The 6,329-nt window shown below is 27.7% G+C and overlaps 1 long non-coding RNA gene across 1 annotated transcript; it reads right to left on the bottom strand.

The window, feature by feature from the left end:
- Nucleotides 1-551: 551 nt before the first annotated feature.
- LOC122513378 lies at nt 552-1,240 on the bottom strand. Its single transcript, XR_006302740.1, has 2 exons — nt 1,199-1,240; nt 552-1,084 (listed from the first exon to the last, which is right to left on the bottom strand). It is a non-coding gene; the product is annotated as an uncharacterized LOC122513378 (long non-coding RNA).
- Nucleotides 1,241-6,329: the final 5,089 nt, after the last annotated feature.

Here is a 6,329-nt window from a genome sequence, read left to right as displayed (position 1 = left end):
ATTATTATTACTATTATTATTATTTTATTATAAGAGTAGAACAGTAAAGAATTTTTACACTGTAAAGTCTGAAATTGAAAGAAATCTAATAAAAAATAAACTAATCAACTTGTTTTTATACAATTGTTGTATTTCAGTTAAAAGTAACATTTTTTTATATTGTAAGAAATTTTAGAGATTACACATATGACATTTAATAGAATATTATTTTGTGAATGATTAACCTTTTAGCTACTATATGCCCACGATAATGGCTTTTGGATTTAACAAAACCCCCCCCAAAAAAAGAGTATTACATTAAATCGAACATAACTGTATAGAAATACAGAAGTCTTACTGCCACAATTGCCAGAAGTTTTACAGTAGCTAAAAGGTTAATTGTAACACAAAATTTATCGTAATTACTGCTTACAGAAAAAAGAAGAAATAGATTAAAATCAATACTTGTTTTTAACTATCACAATTACAAAATATAACAAATTTTCTTTATTTGATTTCATTCATCATTTGATTTCATTCAATCATTTCTTCGAAAGATTTCATTCAATAAATTCATTAATCGTATCTTTTTATTTTAAGCAAGAGAAACAAAAAAGTACAAATGAAATAGAGATCCCAAATCGAGTTGATTATATGAATGAGGATTATTATGCGGCATTGCAGGTTTGTAGTTCCTCGTCTGTATTCAGTTTGTTGTTTTGATCATTATTCGAAACATCTTTTATTGCTCCTTATCCATTGAAATTTTTCGAGAAGAATGTTATCATATGGTTGTTTACGAATTGTTGAAATCTTGTGTCAAAATTCCATAAGTATGAATACCCCGTTTAGATTAAATAAAGTGGATGATGTGTGTAGGTACGTAACACTTATTCTAAAACATTATAATATAAATTATATATAATATATATAATATATTATATATAAATTAATATTACTGTCACCATCGTTTGATCTGAACGAAACAATATATCTTTTAAATCAGACTTCTATCTTCTATAGAGTAAAGAAAGAAATTATTTTAAAATTATGTTGAATAGTAATCAAGTCCCATATCAATGTGTAGCAAATATGATAGCTATTGCTGAAACAAATTTAGATATTGTCAGTTATTGCAATATGGGATAGGACTGGAAATGAATAGTTGTCGAATTTACATAAATTGCATGTACAAATGTTGAAAGTAAAAGTTTCATACCTCTTATTGATAATGATTTTATTTGCATTCATTTTTCTTTTAGCTCTATTTCTTTTCTCCGTGTGTTTCTTCCCTTTCTTTATTTAAATATTTTTTAATGAACATATCATATATTTTTCGTAATCCATCAGTATATTCCTCTATCGATTCTTTTTCATGTTGTTTACAAACGTGTTCTGTGTATATCAGCTTCAAAAAGAAACAAATAATGAAGATAAACGTTTATTATTCGTAAATATGAAATGGAATAGGAGTTAATAGTAGGGTCAGTATCCTTGACACACGTATGGACATCATTGTCAACCATTTTATCGAAGAATGCAACCATTTTATTATCTGGTACCTCGACCATATCTGCTACATATTTAAACTTATTTAATCATTCGTCAAATTTTTCTTCCTTCTTTAAACTGAAAGTATGAATCATTGAAATAGCTTTATCCACATAAGTAGTTATTTCATTCAAATTTGCTGAATCAGCCGTTACAACCACCATTTCATCGAATGATAAGCAATAAATTCTACTTAAATGATTTCTTATATTATCGTAACGGATTCTATTAATGATTTATTCGCATAATATGTCATATAATCGACTTGTAGAAATCACTCGTTAGATAATTTTCGTAAATTAGCAGCATATTGTCCTACTGACTCTTGTTTATATTGATTTCGAGTCGTTAAACTTATTTTATTTACATCAAATTCGTGGAGATAAGAAAAGTGAAGAAAGTAATATTCTATTCTTAGTTCGTATGGAAGTTCATAGAAATTGATGTGCGAGTTATTCAACTAGACACATTTATAGACATCATTATCCACCATATTCTTGAAGAATTCTACCATTACATCTTTTTTTAATGATCGGTCAAAAAATTATAATCATATTCGATAAAGAAATTATTAAATTCGTATCATACAATTAAATTATTATAAACAAATAATTGAAACTAAAATCAATTATACTTATAACAAAAGTATTAAATTTAAAAATCAATAAAAAATATAATAATACGATAAAATATATAATAAAATATGACGTTTCATCATTCATGGCAGGGATATCCCTACAATATAACAATTTCATTGGTTCTAAATACTTTTTAAGTTCACATATTATATCATAATATTATTACTTCCAGTAATGAATCGAATATTTTCATAAGATTGATGATTTTACATCAAATTAATCTTGAATGTCTTTTAAACAGATCCGTTTGCACGGTTAGTATATTTCTTCAATTTTATAAATGATATAGTCCATTTAATACATAAAAACGTAATTAAATGTATAAAATCGGTTTCTCTATAATTTCCATATATTTGGCAATAAATAATGCAGTTCCAAGTGTTAAATTTGGTATCGTTTGCAACATTGTACGAGTTTCCTGGTTTCTGAGTCCACTCACGAATATACTAAGTAATATAGAATTTACTTGAGGTCCACAATTCCATTTATAATTTAACTCTTCGATAGTTTCATAATAGTGTTTCACAGATTCACCCTCGATTTGATATCTAAAAAATAAACGAAGAAAACTCGAAAGATATACATTGAAGCGTGAATATTTTTCCTGTAACATTGATACTAGCATTTCGTATGGAAGTTCGACAGGGTGGATAACTACTATAATTTTCTTAATATACTTGTAAGCTGAAAACTCGAGCATATTTGTTAAGTAAAAATTTTTAGGAAATATGTAAAGTAAATCTATCGTAAATTCAAACGTATTTAGCTATTGAAGAAAATTCATCGTTTCAGGATTAAACTTTTCGAGTACATGAATAATCAAATTATCAAATTCCTTCAGCGATTGATCCATTATACTTCCAAAACAAATAAGACTTTTTATAATTTTTATAGCACGTAAATATGTGATATGTTTGAAGTTTTTATGTTTAACTTTCACTAATGAACACTATGCACTGCCCTTTTTGTAATGTACTTTGAAACTATTTTTTTTTTTTGAAAAACGAACGTTAGTAATTTATATTTTGTATTTTATTATTAGCATACACGTACATATAATAACGGGTCTTACAATCAGTATCGTAACGGAAAATATGAATTTTGACAATAAAATTATAAAATTAACAAGAATAAAAACAAAAGGTCTTGTGATATCTTAATCATCTTACGAACACTGATCGACCCAGTATTTACACTTAACAGTTCAGTTGCAAAAGGTACAAGGGGGAGATATTAAGTATCTAACATTAAGCTTTATTCGAAGTATCAATATGATCGAACATTCTAAACAATTTGTTGATTATTCGCAATATAAACATTTATTAAAATTAACGGCTACAAATTTGATTTTGTTTATCATTCTTCTAACGATGTCATGCTTATGTCAAATTAAATTTTTTTTTATTTAAGTAACGGAACTACAATACTGCGTGATCACCTCGCAACATGGTGGTACTTTTCAATCAACTTACTAACTGTTATAGCAAGACTAGCTTTAAAAAACCTGACTAGTTATAATACACACTATTACAAGTTTATATATATTTAACTATATTATTTAATATAATTAATAAATTAAAATACATTTACAAATTTTGGAAATCTCTAAACCTTTTTTACCCTTTTAAATAAATTATTATGAAAAAGTCTTTTTTCATATATCATTTATTTATTTGTAAGACGTACAGGTAGTTCTACGAGATAAAAATTTTACATGATCGTAAATCATGTAAATGATAGCTTAATATACGATTATGTTATATTATTGCAATCGAAATAGATCGTATAAAATAAAAGATAATGTAGAAAGTTTTAAAATACGCATTATTTTCCTTATCTGATTAATTAAAAATATTTCTACGAAATTTTAATTAAATTACAATAATATTTTCTGTAGAAGGCTTCTTATTTTTAGAAAAGGTTTCAGTTAAAAATTAATGAAATGGATTTGGAAAATATGTACAAAATGTTATTAACAAATTGTCCTGATTTGTTCAACAACTTCAGATACTTTTCTCCTCTCCCTTCTCTCCAACGTGCTTGAAAGCACGGACCAAAAATTGTTAAACGCATTTTGTACATCTTTTTTGATTTCCATGGCTTATTTCATTAAAAATATTTTCAAATCATTTCCAAACTCCAATCTTTGAAAACAGCCTATGTAATAGATTTTATAGATTAACTGAAACCTTCTGTGTATTTTATAGAATAACTAGACAATCTTTAAAATCATCGGGCAAAGTGTATAATGTGCAAATCTTTCATGGATTCCCCGATTTACGAGGAAAATTTATAGATTGCCCTGGTTATTCTATAGAATTCTTATAATCTTAAAATTAATCAGAAAATATACATTATGTTAAGCTTTTAACAAAAGTGTTACGTTAAGAAGAATAAAAATATTAGCTGTCTAATGGACTCGAATTATCATTCTGTTAAAACTTATCTGTTTACACAGAAAAGAGAGTCTTGAAACAATAGGACTGATTATTATAAACAATTTAAACGTAATACAAAATCACCGGTTAATAATTTTTTTTTCAAACATTCTCCTGACAATGAAATCTTTGACATTCTCATTTTCTAAAATATTTTCTTTACAATTCATCAATATTTCGTGACACATTTGTTTCTGCCTAAATCCGCTGTAACTTCAAACATTTAAAATATCTAACAATTTGATATAAAACGTATACGTGTTACTAAAATAAAATTATTTTGAATTAAATTACGAAAAGTGTATTGCTGATATTGGTAAAAGCGAAACAAAAATCCGAGCAAAGAACTTTCAACAGATTATTTATTTACGAACAAAGGGTAATAAATAGGGTTTTTTCTTGTAAACAAAAAAATAAGTAACGAAGATTCATTAGACAATGATAATCAGATATTCTGGTATCTAAATCAAGCTAACACAATAATGCAAATTTACAACTTAGAAGAAGAAGAAGAAGATTTTAATGTGTGGTTAAATTGATTTGAATATGTAGCAGATATTAAAAGTGTACCAGAAGATGTAATGGTTGAATTCTTCAAGAATATAGTGGAGAATGATGTCCATAAACGTGTCCAGTGAAATAACCCACACATCAATTTCTATGAACTTCCATACGAACTAAGAATAGAATATTACTTTCTTCACTTTTCTTCTCTCCGCGAATTTAATGTAAATAAAATAAGTTTAACGACTCGAAATCAATATAAACAAGAGTCAGTAGGACAATATGCTGCTAATTTACGAAAATTATCTAACGAGTGATTTCTACAAGTCGATTATATGACATATTATGCGAATAAATCATTAATAGAATCCGTTACGATAATATAAGAAATCATTTAAGTAGAATTTATTGCTTATCATTCGATGAAATGGTGGTTGTAACGGCTGATTCAGCAAATTTGAATGAAATAACTACTTATGTGGATAAAGCTATTTCAATGATTCATACTTTCAGTTTAAAGAAGGAAGAAAAATTTGACGAATGGTTAAATAAGTTTAAATATGTAGCAGATATGGTCGAGGTACCAGATAATAAAATGGTTGCATTCTTCGATAAAATGGTTGACAATGATGTCCATACGTGTGTCAAGGATACTGACCCTACTATTAACTCCTATTCCATTTCATATTTACGAATAATAAACGTTTATCTTCATTATTTGTTTCCCTTTGAAGTTGATATACACAGAACACCCCTGCATGATCGCTGGACGGATCAAGGTCAGCGATCATGTTGCCGGTCCTAAGCCCGGGAAAAGGAGGAAGGTTGTTGGATCAGGTTAGCTCCCTACCCAACGGAAAAAAAATTTGCGGCTCATAGAAACGACACTCTGTCTATTAGCTGAATGGACAACAAGAATCAGCAGAATTGCACGGGATAAATCACCGATTGGCCGCAGAAGTACGGGGCGCCCACGAAAACGATGATGCGACAATTTAACAGTGCAATAGGCAGAGAAACGTCTTTACGAAACAGGCAACTTGCCTAAACTTAAGAATGAAGAAGAAGAAGAACGTCTGAATTGTAAACAACATGAAAAAGAATCGATAGAGGAATATGCTGATGGATTACGAAAAATATATGATATGTTCATTAAAAAATATTTAAATAAAGAAAGGGAAGAACTATGCGAACAATTCATTAATGGAGTACGCGAAAA

Source organism: Polistes fuscatus, unplaced genomic scaffold (genome assembly GCF_010416935.1).
Source record: "Polistes fuscatus isolate 324 unplaced genomic scaffold, CU_Pfus_HIC Scaffold12, whole genome shotgun sequence".
NCBI lineage: Eukaryota > Metazoa > Arthropoda > Insecta > Hymenoptera > Vespidae > Polistes > Polistes fuscatus.
This window is presented reverse-complemented; position numbering and strand designations above follow the sequence as displayed.